Source organism: Onychomys torridus, chromosome 6 (genome assembly GCF_903995425.1).
Source record: "Onychomys torridus chromosome 6, mOncTor1.1, whole genome shotgun sequence".
In the NCBI taxonomy this organism is placed as follows: domain Eukaryota; kingdom Metazoa; phylum Chordata; class Mammalia; order Rodentia; family Cricetidae; genus Onychomys; species Onychomys torridus.
In genome coordinates this window covers 26,765,896-26,784,494 of record NC_050448.1, presented here as the reverse complement: position 1 = coordinate 26,784,494, position 18,599 = coordinate 26,765,896, and the positions used below count along the sequence as shown (strand labels likewise).

At 39.0% G+C, this 18,599-nt stretch overlaps 1 pseudogene; it reads left to right on the top strand.

The window, feature by feature from the left end:
- Nucleotides 1–1,912: 1,912 nt before the first annotated feature.
- On the top strand, nucleotides 1,913–3,455 carry LOC118585182 (annotated as a pseudogene).
- The last annotated feature ends 15,144 nt before the right edge of the window (nucleotides 3,456–18,599 follow it).

Here is an 18,599-nt window from a genome sequence, read left to right as displayed (position 1 = left end):
GAATAGAAGTATGTAACAAATCTATCTTTATTAACCTAGATCTATCTATCTATCTATCTATCTATCCATCTGTTTATTTTCTTTCTTTCTTTCTTTCTTTCTTTCTTTCTTTCTTTCTTTCTTTCTTTTTTGGTGAATGTTAATATAAGTGCAATGCACTAAATCTATTATCTTTTACAAAAATATTAACCTGAAAAGGTCATTACTTCACAAGGAATCAATTTCAGAGTCATTTTGAAGAAATATTTTAGACAAAAATATACTCACTTAGCAGACTTTGATTTTTTTTTATGCCAAACCATTATCTGGTTTTCTCCTTGATATTTGATGGATGCAACATTTGACATAAAATTTAACAATAAATAAATAATATCCTACTTTATTGAAATATAAATTATAGTAATATTATAAAATCTTAAAATGTATATTCATATTTTGTGTACTTTTGGATATCTGCATTTTATTTCACAATAGTAATGTTTAAATCTTTTATAGTAATATAATGGGAGAATTTTTTCTTTCAAACTTGTCTGGGTCAATTTTTTATCAATCTGTTATACTTTTTACCTGCTGCATGTGGAACATCAATTGTGTGCTCACTTTTCTCTCTCCCCTTAGTAAATTTGGTATTTCCCATTTAATATTAGTTTAGTTTAATATTTACATGGTTTGTCCTAATTATTTAGCATTCTGGTATCTCTGTGACATTTCTACACTCTTAAAATGGATTTTAAATTCCTTATAGATAATATACTTAAGTACTTTGGTGTGTTTTGGAAAACAGGCAAATAAAGATATCATTTTACACATTCCTTCATAGACTTTTAAAATATCTATGGAAGATATACACTTGAACTGAATTGTTAAATGATAGCATAACTTTCTTTGCACCGTGATTTTATGTGTATCTATCTGTATTAATGATCTACCTTACAATTATCTATCATCTGTCTGTCTGTCTGACTGTCTATCTCTCTTCTATCTATCTATCCTATCATTTCTTTTAAATAGCTAAGACTTTACCAAATGCATTGGCTGTTAGGCTGCTCAGTTCATTTTCTGGAGATGTTCCAGCAGTTTCCAAGACTGTGTTTTCTCACTCTATTTCTAGCCTTGATTTCTACAATTTCAAAAGCAAATTGTATTGGGGACATTAATTATATAGGTAATGCCTCACTCCAACTTACAGCAAATGGAGTTAAGCCAAGACTAACTGAAATAAAGAATAAGGCAGTTTTAATTTCTGGTGTCCCATCAGAAAAGAACAGAAATAGGGCAACAAGGGTGTTGAACAGTGTGCTTAGCCATTTGTGCATGGTACCTGATACTCACCATGGCAGGCTCTTAGCCTTACCTAGTAACTGGGAGAGAAAGGCACTCCAGCCAGCAGAGTGCTTTCATGATCTGTGAGTTAAATGCCTTTAGTTAATAACAGTAGCTAGAAGTTTGCATATAGCTTTTATATTAAAGAAGGAAAATAATTTACAATTTCATGTTATCAAAATTCAATAGTCTAATAGAATGATGTCAGTGGCCTATAATCAAAAAAAAATCAAAAGACAGACAGACAAGACGTTGAAAGGGTGATGAGTTAGAGGCACTCGGAGGAGTTGAGGGGTGAAAATGATGTGTACTGTTTAAATCTATAAAATTTTCACAGAACAAAGAATACATTATTTAAAAAGAACTAGGGCGTTGGTGAGACAACACATCAAACATAGAGGATTTAAAAACAGAGAAGGGGTCTCGGTCCCCATTCAGGGCTGTGCTCCCGCGGTGCTTGCTTCCATAGCGGGCAGCGGTAGAGCATGTGCTGGTTAGTGGGCACCAATGCCACTTCTTCATGTGATGTGCCAGTCTCCGGTCCCAGAGCCATGGGGGAGATGAGGTAGCCCTTTGGGTTTGATTGGGGAAGCCCAGTTTAATGGATACGAAGTACAAGAGTGATTTATTTCAGGAGTACGTGCAGTTCCATGAGGGCAAAGTGGACACCACCCCCGCCAAGCAGCAGCCTGGCAGCGATGAGTACCTGTGAGTGGGAGCTGCCACCCTGCTCAGCCTGCACAAAGTGGACCCCTTGCATCGATATCAGCTGGTCCAGTTTTATAAAGTGGTGGAGAGCTCCCTCTGCTCACTGAGCAGCTCCAGCCTGAGCACTCTGCATTGCGCCTTCAGCATGCTAGAGATGGTGGCCATCAACCTCTTCGTTCGCGTGGAAGAAGGAATTCCGCAACATCAAGACCTACACAGGCCCTTTTGCTTCCTATGTCAACTCCACATTGCTGGAGAAGGACATCTGAGCCATTCTGAGGTTCATGGGCTACAAGCCTGAGTTGGGAACTACATATAAACTCAAGGAGCTTGTAGAGTCCCTCCAGGTGAAGTGGTCTCCTTTGAGCCCTTCCTAGCCAAGGTTGAGTGTGAGCAGATGCTGGGAATCCACTCGCAGGTGAAGGACAAGGGCTACTCGGAGCTGGATGTGGTGACTGAGCGGAAGGGAAGCACAGAGAACGTGCATGGGTGCTCAGATACTCTGTGGCAATGCGACAGGCTGAGAGTAGGCAGCATCTGACCACTTCCATAGCTCATGTGGCACTCCAGAAGTCAGCCAGTGAGCGGGCAGCCAAGGACTACTACAATCCCCAAATGACCAAACCCTCCAGGTCAGTGGATGCCTACAACAGCTACTGGGTGAGCAGGAAGGTCCCCACAGGGGCCTCCCTGAGTCTGCGAAAGGAGCCTTTGGCCATGGATGTAGGGGATGACCCGAAGAATGAGATCATCCACCCATCGCCCTCCTTGCTGACCATGTCCAGCTTCCCCCATGGTAGCCCTGATGATCTTCCATCCATTTCCCCTATCAACGGCCTTGGCCTTCTGCGCAATAAGTACTTTTTCACTCAGGATGACGTGGACTTGTGTACAGACTCTGAACCCAGGGCCTCCTACCAGAGGCAGGATGCTCTGTGGCCGGATGTACAGCTGGTCAAAAACAATGCCCACTCCATCTACCACAAGCGTTCACCCCCCACCAAAGAGTCTGCCCCCTCTAAGTGCCAAAACTGCGGCCTGTCCTGCAGCTCTTCCCTCTGCCAGAGCTGTGACAGTCTACTAGGCTGTCCTTCAGGCTCCAAGCCCAGCACCTTTCTTAGCAAAGCCTGGTCCATGGGACACCTATGTGGGAGAAGTATATGGGCCAGACACAGGGCCTTAACTGGCTGCCACCTGTCCACTCAAAGCCCAAGCCAGCTACCACAGGCACCTCCCGCTGTGGCTTTTGTAATTATATGGGTGTTACCAACAACTGCACCCAGTGTTCAAAAGTCTCCTGGGATGCCTGCCTTGGCGCTTACCACTACGACCCCTGCTGCAGAAAGAGCGAGCTGCACAAGTTCATGCCCAACAACCAGCTGAACTACAAATCCACTCAGTTATCCCATCTCTTGTACAGATAGGCTCCACCCCCATCTTCTGCTACAAGAGCTACACCACTGACTTGGCCTGGTCTCATCAAGAGGTAGCAGAGCAGCATCAGAAGTGGAAACCTGAGCTTGACCATGGAAGCAGCCAGGGCCACTGCTCCTTCACACTGGAGTTCATTGAGCACTTCACCCTCCACCAGTAGCTGTTGTGTGCTTCGAGGGACAGGGTGGCACTTCTCTCCAGTCATCTCACTGACCTCTCCGCTCCCTGCTCAGCTGGTTTTGGTTTTGGTTTTGGTTCTGGTTCCTTTGAAAGAAGGTCTCTGTCTCAGGGACACTTGCCACACCTACCCCTCCTTCTGCAAAGCCAGCTTGGACTGGGAAGGATCCTTTGGGTCACCTTCAAATACCCACCAGGAGTGGCAGGAGAACAAGAGGCCTGCTGGCTTGTGAAATGGGCCCTCCTGCCATATCAGGCCTCTCTGATGGCTCACCTCTTTTCCTTCTCCCCTGATACAAGGATCCCTAGGCAGATGTCCCTGTCCCCTCCCTTCTCCAACTGGTATCAAAGGGGAACCAAGTCCAGTATCAGCTGAATGCCATCTTGCCAGCTCCACTCAATCAGCCCACAGTGTTGGTGAGCTCTGCTCAGCAGTTGGAAAGTGGACTCCACGACAGGACTGATGTCCCTTCCTGTTTGCACCCCTTACTGTACTGTATATACAGAGTTTGAGGTTTATTTTTAAGTGAGTGTTCAACTTGCTGTGTGTTTCAACAGGGTGAAAGAAATTAATGATAAGCAATTAAAAAAAAAAAAACAGAGAAGGAAGGCCTGTAAACAAGCAAACATAGGTCTTTGAAAGAAACTAGTGCATCTGACACAAAAACACATTTTCCCCCCATGGAACTGAATTATTAAGTCAAAGATTCTATCCTGTATTGTGTTAGACATTTTCAAGAATTCTATCTACCTAAGTAGCAGTTATGCCAGTGCTGAAGAGATGATATCCATTTATAATGAAAACTGATTTCTCATCCCCTTTGGGATATTACAAGGCTAAATGGGTGCTGAAGACTTGCTGGTATAACTAGCAACTTGGGGGGAAAAAGAGTATATGTTACTATATCTTACTGAGACATAACAACCAAAAGGGCTAACTTTGGTAAGTGGAACAAACTTTATTACTGTGCATATGTTTGGAGTGAGGTGAAAATATAAGGTTACACTTCAGGAGCTTGCTAGTCAAGAGCAATATAATAATTCGTAGGATTTCACTATTCTGCCAATGAAATAATTTATTTCAAACTTACAGTAAAATGACATAATTAAAGACAGAGATGATACAACTGAAGTATGGAAGAGCCAATTCTAGTAGTCATGATGCCAACACTTATTCATGAGTCACCCCCAGTGTTCATAAGCTTTGGTTCTGATATCAAATGTACTCCATCCTCAAGTCCCTCCATGTACAGTATGTATTTTTAGGGTAAGTGTAATCTAGTGTCATGATAGATAATTAGAAGTGCCTCATGTTCATATCCCATAACCTTTCTGAACAATGTTTCTTGCCTCTATCCACCACATGCATTCAGTACCTAAACTACTTTGCAGAACATCTTAGCTACCATCACATTCAGAGGCATCATTGCTTTGCAAGAAGTTCATCTTGCTTGATAATTATTTTGTACTCAAGGATGTCTACATAATTATTGGACACAGAAAACAATGGAAATAATATTTTAAAAGAAAGAAAACACAGCCATAATCATCCTGTTGAGATAGCTTCCAGTCAGCCTGCCAGCTGACCCAGAATTTCAGAGTTTAGGCAGCAGTGGCAGCTTGGTAGGGTCAATACAGAAATTTTGGAGCAATTCTTTTTGATATAGCTGTAAAATCTGGAGCAATTTTTTGAAACTATTGAGAGATAGGTTCTTTCTAATCAGTAAAATTTGAAACAACATTTTTTGTTTGTTTATTCAAATCCCCTTCCGTAAAAGGATTGTCTTGTTCGGTGTTCGGAAATTTTCCTTCTAAAAAGAAATAGCTATCATTACAAATATGATGATAGGTAATACAAAGTATTGTGCTTTGAGTCCCTTGTGTTTCTTAATTTACTCTGTTTTGCCATTATCAGTGTGGGGAAAGATTGGCAGCAGGAGTGTAAGCTAACTCACATTCTCTTCCTTTTATTCCCTATAACTCATTCCTTTGAGAAACCAAACTTTAATTTATTTATCTCAACAGCAATGAAATTTTCTCATCAGATGTTAGAAGAATGTGCTCCAGGACAAAAGTCTAGTCAAGAAATCACTTTGTGGACTCTGGAGGGCTTCTAAAGCAAACAATTTGATCAACATTTAGCACAAACCCTTCACATGGTTTTAAACTACAATAAAGGCAATGTTATTTCGTGTTCTCACTCCAGCTTGAAACAGAGTAAATTGATGATTGTGATCAGAGCTAGTCCCATCTAGTTAATATCTAGTTGCCTTGTGAGGTGGGAAGTATTAGAAAAAGCCATAGAACTAATCCCCAATTCCTGGGTTTCAAATCATTCATCCTTAAATTTGAGGTTACTGTGACATGTCTTCTCAATACAATCAGTGCCATTAGTTACCTTTTCTTACCTTGAAAATATTTTTTGTTTGTTGTCATAATTGAGAATTTCCCTCAATTCTTATAAATACATCTTGCATTTATACCAGGGTCAATTTTTACATTATACACAGTATGCTTACTATTTTACAATGGATGGGTGTTTCAGTGTAAAGAATATATCTATACTTGGCCTTCTATGTTCCCAGCACAAACACTTATTACTGCACCTCACCCCCTTGCACTGACAATGAGTCTTAAATTTTGGGATCACAAAACATGTGTAAATAAATGTGAGCATTAAATATATTGAAACTGTATTCATAAAGATGTACACTTGTTACCTTGAATGTAATAAATTATTTTAAAGTACATTTAAGTAATAGTTATTTAAAGATCCTTTATATCAATGATGCAAGTGTTGTCTTATGTCTTAAATCCATGTTGCACTATAAGTATCAGGACAGTGCTAGGAAAGTTGGATGACAGAGCTAGCTTGACTACTACTAATAGGGTGTGTAACACTAACAAGGTGCTTAACAAAACCATTTTACATCTGTGTAATATTTTCTTATAATTCAAACATGATCACACATTCTTGGTGATCAGATTGCTTGAAAGTTTTCTAGAAATCCCTTAATAATAAACTGAGAACATTGCCTCTCAAAGCTTCTATGTAGAAGGGAAGTTAATGTAACCATTCTCCTCAAATGCAGTGCAGTTCAGGCTCCCTAAGCTACACTGGAAGATGTCTGGCAGTGAACCATTTCTTCTACATTAAAAGAGCACCTGGCAGTGCATATCATTATGGCAGAGGAAGCGATTGAGCCCTAAAAGAGTGCATGGTCTTTGCAGATGTAGGTAGAGGAATTATAATTACAACCATATCTCAGGGCATCGTGGCTTTCTCTTCCCTTTCAAGTTGCAATAAATAAAGTGAGGAAGGAATGACCATGCCATTATCTCGTAGTCAATATGTCACGAGCATCTGCCCTATTGTTTCATTTGAAGATATTTCCTATGTATAAGGAAGAAGAAATTGAGATGCAACTGAAGCCTGGAAGATTTCGAGGAAAGATAATGACCTTTTCTGGTTTTGCTTCCATCTTATCATAGCTTTCTCTCTACGTAAATCAGGTGTGACAGATCAAGCACACATTTAGTGTGATTTGGATTAAATTGGCAATACCTGCACCATCATGGTAACTATCTGCTTGAGGGGAAAGATGAGGGCAGGGATAATTTTCACTGTATAAGATGGAACATGGTCAAGAATTTGTGAGTAGCTGGAGAGAGGTATTATTACTTCAAGCAATTGGATGCAGGTGCCTGTGCTAACAATTGGACTATTGTAGTTCTTGGCAAGCCTTGTCACTGGCTAGTAACACATTAGCATCTCAGCATAACCCTGAGCAGTAAGATGTGCCATGATGTGTTTCCTAATTTCACAGAGACTGGGGATTTTATTCTCGAGTTATACAACAACCTGAGTGGGACCTGGCCAGCATCAGGGACTCCACTCATTTTGGTGAGACACATGGTAGAAAGTAGTGATCTCTATAGAAATAAAAGGGATGCATTAAATTCTAGGATCATGTTGCAGGTCTAATAACACTGCAAGCCTCAATACACCTCACTGTTCATAGGCAGCTTTAAAGTAGATGCTTTGGTTTTCTTCTTTACACAAAACAATTTCATCTTAATGAAAACTATAGTAATAATGTAACCTTTCTTGAGTGTAAAAGAAACAGACACGAAACACAGACAGTATTGGCATTAGGTAATATGCAAACATGCTAATATAGTCTTTATGAAGCCCAATTATTGGATGTTGGATTATATTATCCTATTGTATATCTAATATTCTTTGTAACTAGAAGTAGAATTGTGGAGCAACATTTACTGGGTCCATGTTATTGCTTTCATTTCTTTTCCTTCCTTCCTTCATTCCTTCCTTCCTTCCTTCCTTCCTTCCTTCCTTCCTTCTTTCCTTCCTTCCTTCCTTCCTTCCTCTTCCTCCTCCTCCTCTTCTTTCACTCCTCTTCTCCTTCCTTTTAGTCTTTCTTTCTCCTCCTCTTTCTTCATTGTGTTAATGATCAAATAGCCTTGTGTATGCTGAGCTGAGTGACTCCTGCAAGCTGAGAGAGTTTTCAATGGAGCCTGCATGGATCTGAGCTAGGTCCCCTGAATATATGTTTTGGTTATTAGCTAGGTCTTTTGGGATACCTAACAGTGGGATTGGGGGTGTCTCTGAATCTTTTGCCTGCTTGTAGAACCCTTTTCCTCCTACTAGGTTGCCTTGTCCAGCCCGGATATCAAGGTTTGTGCCTAGTTTATTGCACATTGTTGTGTGGTGTTTGGTTCATATCCTTGAGATGCCTGATTTTGTTTTTTATTTCCTGAAGGTAAAAGGAGAGGAGTGGATTTGGGAAGAGAAGAGGTAGTGGGTGAACTTGGAGGAGTGAAGGGAAGTGAAAATGTGATAGAGATGTATTATATGAGAGAAAAATAAATAAATAAAGATAGAAAGAAAATACAATTACCATATTTTAGTATTTCCATAACATGCCAGTCCCTTATATTCAATAGAGATGAAACAATATTGTCAATTTATATCTTTCTGTAATATGCCATGCATAGATTTTTAAGTTTGAACAATTTCTGACTTGACTTTGAATGTTTAAATAATTTAGATAATCTAACCACAGAGAAAAATGTATATATATATATATATATATATATATATATATATATTCACATAAAATCATTTAAATATTTACATTACTACTGATTAAGGATGATCATGAAAAGGGGTTGGAATGTGTTTGTGTGGTATACTTCTCAGTAATATTCTGTAACCCACACTATTTAAAATCATGATTTAGTCTTAAAACACCATAAAGGACAGGGAAGAACAGTGGACCAGTGTGCTCTCCAATATAAAACACTCTTAAAAGTAATAGACCCTATGAGTGCTACGCACGCCATTGTGCTACAATGGGACATTCAAGTAGAAGGACACAGCTCTTCACGGAGTCAGTACTCACCAAGAGAGAGCTGCTTCCATCAAGTTCTGAGCACAGACTTAATTTAGTTGTTCTGTTTATTCAGATATATGTGTATCCCTCCATCTTTTACTGAAATGTCTTAAAAGAAATTACTTTTAAAGGTGTGAGATCATTATTCTCTTTGACCTAACCACCCAGCACCCCCAGGCCTCGAGATTCTTTAAAGGGCTCTCTCAGCCAGGTGGGGGCAGCAAAGAGTCGGGAAGAAGTCTACAGGTCTGAGTTCCTTCTCCTCCACTTCCCCGCCCCTGGAAGGCTGGAATAGCCTCATGAGCTGGGCAAGGGGCTTTACTCCCGTGAGAAATCTGTATTTAAAACAATGATCTGGCAGAATAAAGTGAGTGACGGTATCCAGTCAGAGGGATTTAGGAAAATTTTCATACACAGAAATTCCAAGCTTAAAAAAACAAAAACAAACAAACAAACAACAGCAAAACAAAAACAAAAAAAAACCCAAAAACACAAAGCCAGGTACCAGGTACAGAAGACACTTTAAATAAGAAAGTCAGACACTGAGCACGCCTTGGAGTGCCAGTTTATTTAATCAATGGTCCTTCAAAGGAAGTCAATATGAGTAGAGAGTTGTGTCTAGCAATTGAGAAGCCCAAAGAAAAAAACGAAAGAAAGAAAGGAAGGAAGGAAGGAAGGAAGGAAGGAAGGAAGGAAGGAAGGAAGGAAGGAAGGAAGGAAGGAAGGAAACAACAGCGAGAAGTTCTCTGTCATCCTGCATCGCATTGAGATCTCCCATGCCACCACACATTTGCCTTTGAGTCCTAGACAAGTACCTCTAGACAGGAGAGATTTCTAGTCATGGTCTTTTTGTTTTGTTTTGTTTTCTGATCTTTAAACCCTGTTTTTTCTAATTTTATTTAAATAATATTTTTTATTTACTTTACATACTGACCTCAGTTTCTGCTCCTTCATCACCTTCTGAGGCCTCTCCCCCTTGCTCCTGCTGGTCTCCATTCAGAAAGGGGCAGACCTCCCTTGGGCTTGAACAAAGCATGGCACATCAAGTTGAGCTAAGATAGAGCTCCCCTGCCTGCATGAAGACTGGGCAAGGTAATCCAGCATGGAGAAGAGGTTCCCTAAGGCACCCAGGACAGGTTCTGTTCTCATTGCTAGGAGCCTTACAAACAGACCAAGCCTACATGTAGAGGACCTAGGTTGGGCCCTATCTGTTGGTCCAGAGTCCACGAGCTTCCATAAGCTCAAGTCAGGTGTCTCTGTGGGTTTACCTATCATGACCCCTTCTGGTTCACAGAATCCCTCCTCCCTTTCTTCAGTGAGAATCCTAGAGGTAGTCCTGGTGCTTGGTGTTTGGGTGGGAGCTCCACCTCTACCCCTGGCACCCTGGCATCCCTATACCCAAAGAGTCTGGAATGTTCTGGTGGAAGATCCACCTCAACTCCCCTCCCTCATCTCTTTGCCTAAACCCACCTACTCAAAGACTGCCAAACACAGCTTCTCCAGGAGAGAATCTCAAGACCACTCCCACAGGGTATATAAGCTGCATCCCAGAAAAGAGATAGGTGTTCCTCTCTTTAGGTCTGTTTTGGACTGCTGCATCAGTGGAGAGGCCTATCAAGATACAAAAAATTATCATCTGGCTGTGGATCTCTACATCTGCTTCCAGCAACTACTGGATAGTGTATCTCTGATGGCCAGTTCAGACACCCTCTCCACTACTGCAAGGAATCTTAGCTGGGGTTTTCTTTGTGGATTCTTCTTGGGAGTTTCCCTGGAGCCAGGTTTCTCCCTAACCCCAAAATGCCTGCCCCCAATAAAGAATTCTCTTTCTTATTCTCTCCCTCCTTCCTGACTCTAACCTGCCTCCTGCACCCAGCCCACCCAACCTGTTCCCTTAAGTTCCAATTGTCCCACACCGATAGTCATGGTCTTATTATATATGTTATTCATTTTCTCTCTGTTGGAAAAGGCAGAACACAAAATAAATGTAACAGTATCTTCAGGCAAGAATCAAAATATGAAACTTCTTTGGAGCATATTGCTGAACAACTGACCTGGATTTAGTTAAGTTGTCTGGGTTGTTAATCAGATAATTGCTTTGTGTTCTTATATAGCAAGTCCTGGGGTGGAGGAAAGGAAACTATGAGAGAAATAAAAGTTGTTTTTTTTTTTTTTTTTTTTTTTTTTTTTTTTTTTTTTTTTCCAGCACACATTGAAAATCTTACTTCAGAGTAAATTACTAATGAGAGTTATTTTAACCCCAAGACTATACTGAGGGATGATGTGTGTTCATTTAGGAGAACTTGGTTATACTCCTAATTTTTTTAATGTTTCAAGGTTCACTTATGTAAATACCAATAGCAGTTGGGATTAAAGAAAAACATGTCAAACTTTTGCCTTGTTTTCCTGTGCTCTGTTTCTTAACTGTGGATTGGAGAGCTTTGAAGGCCCATCTTCTTTCCCTCTTATGCCTTTGTTTCTTTGTTTGTTTTGCTTTTTGTTTTTGTTTTTTGTTTGTTTGTTTTGAAACAGGGTTTCTCTGTGTAGTTTTGATGCATGTCCTGATCTTGCTCTGTAGACCAGTCTGGCCTCAAACTTACAGAGATCTGCCTGGCTTTGCCTCCCGAGTGAATGCTCGGATTAAAGGCATGCGCCACCACTGCCCCTTCTCTTTCCCTCTTGTTTATTCCTGCACATATCAGTAACAAAGTGACTGTTTCCTCATTTGGCAGAGGCAGGGACTTCAAGTCATGCACACTAAGCATGCCCCTGCCTCAAATCCAAATCACCGTAAAACTGTAGATATCTCTAGTTCCAAATGAAATTCAGAGTGGTGCTAGTTGACTTCTGGGATATGACAGTTAATTTAGTGTATCCATAAGACTGGATTGTGGCTGCTCAGTGAGAAGTTACACATTATTTCTCAGCAAGAAGTGTATTACAGCATCTGGATGAGTTGGATAGGAAAAGAAACTCACCTCACCAGCATTGCCAGGTCCAGATGAAACATACCAGTGCAGGCAGGAAAAATTCATTTTTTCTTCTTTGAGTCTGGGCAGTAAAATCTTTGTTCTGACTTAAGGTAATGATGCTTCTGCTTTTAGAAATATCTGATAAAGTATAAGATTTGTACTCCAGGCCCTGGTCCTCAGATTTTGTAATTCGTGGGAGCCCACAGTGTCTCCAGTTTGTAGCTTGATTCCATTTTGACTCAAGGTTAGAGAATTCTAGCTTGTCCTAAGGGTGGATAACAACATGTTTGGCCAAAGGCATCCTTACCAGATGTCTTGAGAATTAAGGAGGTGTTTAAAATTGTTTGTACATTGAACCATTGTGTCCTTTAGAAAAAGAAGTCTTTTGCTCCCCTTGCTCTGGATATGAAAAGACTGTGAGGAATAAACTCAGGACTTCTGCAGTATTGACTCAGAGCCCTCCAAGAGCTCTCCTGTGTCTCTGTCTTTTTCTTTTATGCCCATGTCTCTATTTTTCCTATCTTTTATTTCTCAATCCTTATTTTCCTATTCAAGACTGTTCTACTGGTCGGGCTAGACCCAGCAGGACTTATGACTATTATTTCCCTAGCTTTGTTTTTTCCTTTTCCATATTACAAAATGAAGCATACATGGGACATCCTGGCCTTAACAAATTTGAGTTAATTTTCTATAAATTGTTTTCTTAATTATTGATTTATCTACCTACCATTGATATATACATATATAATATCATCTATCACTATTTTATTCATATACTTAATATTTATCTATAATTTATTTATATATCTCTGTCTCTCACACACTCATTTCCTCTTTTATATATCTGTTTATTAGTTCTATGTATTCTGCTTCTCTGAACAACAGCTGAACATACTATGAGAATGTGGGAAATTACTTTTGGTGGATATACTTTTTTGAGACTTTATATTTTATAAATTATTTGAAACTATGTTTTATACACAGCTATATCAAGTGACGATTTTTAAAAGACTAATAGAATTTTCAAGTAAGTATTACAGTAGCATATATATGCTGCTTATAGATTGGATGTGTGTTTAGACATTGTCAATATTTAACTAGTGAAATCTGTTTATATATCTGAGGTGTCTCTTTTAGTAACACATTTCAGGTTTATTTTACTTCTCACCTTCCCTGATATTTTCTTTTTTTTTTTTTTCACCTCCTGTTTTTCTCCATTCTTCTTTTGAGTTTCTGACCATATTCCAATCATTTGAAACTGGACCTCCCCTTTCTTACACTTTATGAGATGTTTATGTGCCTTTTTCCCCTTAGCACAGAGATTCATTTCCTCTTGAACAGCATTTGCTCTTTATTGTTTAGTTCATCAGATCTTGAGCTTTGAAATCTCAAGATATGCTCTGTTCCTTTATCATAGACTCTTGCATTGTTAGAGCTTCTAAAGTGAGTACTTCATTTTTAATTTTCTCCAATCAAGGACTTTAATATTTTTTATATTATGGAAATCAAATTAGATTTGCTAATAAAATTGTGTAAAATAATGAAAAGAAAACAAGTTTCATGTAATGTGTGGTAGAAAAATGGTGCGCTCCTTTAATCTATCTTTTCTCTATCATAGGCTGCATATTGATTTTGACATAGACATTTTGGAAGACAATAACATGAAAAGACAGAAAACAAGGAAGATTTCTAAAATTTTGTCAATGATGATAGTTGTTTTCTTTTTGTTTTGTTTTTTTCTTCTTTTCTTTTCTCAAGACAGGGTTTCTCTGTGTAGCTTTGGGCCTTTCCTGGATCTCACTCCTTAGACTAGGCTGGCCTTGAACTCACAAAGATCCGCCTGCCTCTGCCTCCCGAGTGCTGGCATTAAAGGCATGTGCCACTTCCACCTGGCAATAGTTGTTTTCTTAATTTATATGAAACTCAGATATTTTAAAGTAATAGGTAATCACTAGGTAAAATAAACTTAAGGGATTTTGTTTTACCTAAAAAAAATGAAGAGATTATAGGATCCAACTATAGGCACAGCCTAATAGGTAACTTTAAATTTTACAGTTGATTCTATTTATAATCTTTTACAAAACAATAGCAAATTGAGCTGCATGTGGTGGCACAGTTCCAGTAGTAGGGCAGATGTCGGGAGTATCGCTTCAAGTGTTTGGCTAACCTGGTCAGCACAAAAGCCCAAGGTCATAAATGTCTACCAGGTGTCCTGTTTCACAATCAATACAGAATAGAAAAAAACAGATGAGTATTAAATAATTTGGAGATCTTTGAAAATATTAGAGATGGTTAAGGACTTAATTGTGTGTTGATCTTTTTTCAGGAGAAGCATGTCATTCGTACAAATATTCCTGGAAATTAATTAAATTGAACTCTTCATTTTTAATTTTTAAGTAGTCATTTTCATTAAAATGAGTACACATCAATTCCAAATATGTCATTAAGGTCATAAGTAAGAAAAAAACAGAATGGATTACATTAATACATTTATCGCATTTTATTACAATTATTAAAAATCCATGATATATTCTTTTTAAAATCAGATATTTAACACTGTAACTATAATCTGTTGTTTAAAAGAGTTTGTCTTAATAGTTGATGTCCCTAGAGGCATAATATGGTCAATGCAAGAAACAAAAGAAATTAAATAAAACTTCATATTCTGTAATAGCCTATATTCCAAGAAAATAAATGATTTCACTACTATTTATAGCTATGAGGTATCCATATACTGAAATTTTGAATTCCAGTTTGCTCTGTGTTTTTAGAGTACTTTAATAACTTGCTGAGATTAGTGCATAGATTTATGGGTGTGACAGTCAGAGGAGCATACCATGTTCTTCTAAATATTCTCTATCCTCTAAAAGTGTGTTGCTGTTTTGTGAGCTGCTCAGATGCATACCATGTTCTGCTAAATATTCTCTATCCTCTAAAAGTGTGTTGCTGTTTTGTGAGCTGCTCAGATGCATACCATGTTCTGCTAAATATTCTCTATCCTCTAAAAGTGTGTTGCTGTTTTGTGAGCTGCTCAGATGCATATAAGTGAGTGGTTAAGGAGTCTGTGATTAGTACAATCAAAACACTCTCATTTAAAAGAATTTAGTCATAAATTCATATTGCTTGCTTGACAGTCTCTGAATGATACTGGTGGTTATGTGATATTTCTGTGGGTTTTGTGTTCAATAGCACACATCCTGTTTTCTTTTCCATTAGGAGCCCTTTAGACATCCATTTTTACCTCCTACTTCTGGAGAAATTGCCGTTCTGCCAGGAGCTTGTTTCACTCATCTTGAAAATCCAGGTGTAAGAAAAGGCTAAACTGAAAACCACACACATGAAATCCTTTCCCTCCTCTTTGCCACAAGTAAAGCTTTGCGATGCCTAGCCCTGCTCCATTTGTACTTTTTCAAAAATAACAGGAGAATATGAGTAATATTTACATACACAATACATACATACATATGTATGTGCATATATAGTACACATATATGTATGTACACACATATAATGAATATTAAGAAAAATAGCTCATTTCTATGTCTGTATACCTGTAGTATAAAAAACTTAGGTCAATTTCACTGAAATTTGTACATTTAATTCTATCATTGCAATAATTCTAAAAGCTAGATGAGCTTTTTGAACTCTCTTATGCAAATATTCCTTTCAGGTGAGCTTTTTGTGATGTGTTTGGGAAAAGCACAGTTTCAAGGTCTTCCTGAGTTACAGAGGGAGTTCAGGGCTATCCAGGGCATCCTAGTGACAGTGTCTCAAATTAAAAGACAAGAGGCAGATTTGGATCAGTGTGGTGTTTAACCTGCAGATGTGCCTTGGTATCAAAATTATAATTGCCATAGAAATACTTTCCTTAAAATAATGTGGAGTACAGGCTTACTATCTGGAAATGAAATTAATTTTGGAAAATATCCAATAATGCTCTAAAAGTCCAGAATTTACAAAATATTTTATTAAAGTCACATTTAAAAACATATTTTAATGAATGAATTCATTTAACAAACATTTACATCACTTAAAAATGTGAACAGTATATTTTTATATAATATGTATTATTAAATCCAATGACAAATAGGAGTATAATTTAATTTAAAATATCTCATCTAAAAGTAACTTATAAATTAGGAAATTTTAGTATTGTGCCCTATCACAGAGAAAATATCTGTTTTGCTTCTTTCAAGTGAATTTAACTGTTTGTAATAATGCAAATGTGGTTTAATAATTGCAAACTGTATGTTTTAATGGAAAATAATGCAAATAGATCCATATTTACCACCAGCACCTTACACAAAACACTTTTTGTTTAACAGCCTTAGTCATCAGTGAATTGCAAGTCAAAACTATTTGAAATTTCACTTTACACCTGTCAGAATAGCTAATGTCAAAAACACAAGTGATAGGTCATGCTGGTGAGGATGTGGAGCAAGGAGAACACTTCTCCACTGCTGATGATGGTGCAAACTTGTACAACCACTATAGAGATCAATATGAAAGCTCCTCAGAAAACTGGAAATTGATCTACCTTAAGACCCAGATGTTCCACTCTTGGGCATATAACAAAAATATGCTCCATGTTAACACAAAGACACTTGCTCAATTGTGTTCATAGGTACTTTATTTATAATAACCAGAAACTGGAAACAAGCTAGATATTCCTCAACCAAAACATTGATAAAAAAATGTTGTACATTTGTACAATGTAGTGTTATTCAGCTCTTAAAAAATAAAAACAAACAAGAACTAAAACAAACAAACAAACAAAAAAGGCATCAAAGTCCAGATAGGCTGACTGACCACCAAATTCTGCCATTCTCTTACTATCTCAGCATTGCCAACCATATACTCAATCCCATGCCCCCCTCTTCACCATATTCCTGCCACCAACAAAGGCAGAAACTCCATGCTCTACCAGAGGCCAAGATGACCATTAAAAGTCCAGCCCTGAACTGAGGAAGAGACTCCCTTTTCTAGCAGAAACCAACATGACCATCAGATGTTCAGTCCCCAATTGAGGTGGAGACTCTGATCTACTAGAGACAACACAGACTTATGGAAGTCTAGGTAGGATGCCCATCCTCCAACCACCACCCCCCAAACTCACTCATTCTCTTGGTATCCTCTCACCATGTCCCTAGTCCAGCATCCCTCTAGCTGTCTTGCCATAGCCTTCAACTGGGGTGGAAGTTCCATGTTCTCCTAGATAGCAAGCAGATTGTAAGAATCCAGATAGGCTGCCCATATGACAAATACACCCACTTTCTCACTCTCTTTTGTTTTATTTTATGTTTGTTAAGCAATTATTTTATTCATTTGCATGTCAACTATATTCCTTCTCTCTTCCTTCCTCCTACCCCCTTCCATCCTTCCCTACCAACCTACTCCCCATTCCCACCTCTGACAAAGTAAGGCCTATAATGGCAAGTTAGCAGAGCCTGATACACCCAGTTAAGGCAAGTCCAAGCACTTTGTCCTGCATCAAGGCTGTGTAAGGTGTCCCATCATAGGTAGTGAGCTCTAGAAAGCCATCTCATGCACTAGGAATGGATCCTAATCCTACTGCCAGGGGACTCCTTAAGCAGATGAAGCTATACATCTGTCTTGCTTATGCAGAGTACCTAGTCCAGTCCCAGGTAGGCCCTATAGATGTTGGTCTAAAGTTCAAGAGTTCCCACTGGCTTGGTTCAGCTATTTCTGCAGGTTTTCCTCTCATGGTCTTGATTCCCCTTGCTCATAGAATCCCTCTTCTCTCCTGGAGCTCAGCTTAGTGCTTAGCTGAGGATCTCTGCCTCTGCTTCCATCAGTTAATGGATAAAATCTCTGTGATGAGAGTTAGGGTATTAATCAATCTGCTTACTGGTGCAAGATAGTTCAGGCACCCTCTCCACTATTGCTCATAGTTTAAGCTGGGGTCATCAGGGATGGAATGGGAGAGTAATGAAGGAGATAGCATAATAGAGGGAGACATCATGGGGATAGGTAGAAACCAGGTGCTAGGGAAGTTCCCAGGAATCCACAAGGGTGACTCCAGCTCTCTTACTCTCTTGTGTCTACCCACCATATCTCTAGTGTAGAGCCCTCCTAATATCCATATTCCAACACCCAACTGAGACAGAGATTCTCTGCTCTACCAGGGGCCATGCCAGTTGCCAGGAGTCTAGCCCCAAAGTGGAAACCCCATGTTCAACCATAAGACACAGCACCCTGAAGACCAGAGAGAAAACAGAAACCAAGGGAAGAAAATTCTGTCAAACAGAGACAAACTCAAAAATCTGAACCTAGCCCTATGATCAGTGCAAACCCATATGCCTAGAGTTCATCATAAGAATGTAATCTTCAACAGCCAAGGCAATGTGTCACCACTAGAACCCAGAAGTCTTAGTAAAGCAAGCCTGGAATATTCCAACAGAACCAACACACCGGAAAAAGACCTTAAAACCAGCTTTTTGCAGATAATTGATATCTTTTTTTGTTTGTTTGTCTGTTTGTTTTTCGAGACAGAGTTTCCCTGTGTAACTTTGGACCTTTCCTGGAACTCACTTGGTAGCCAAGGCTGGCC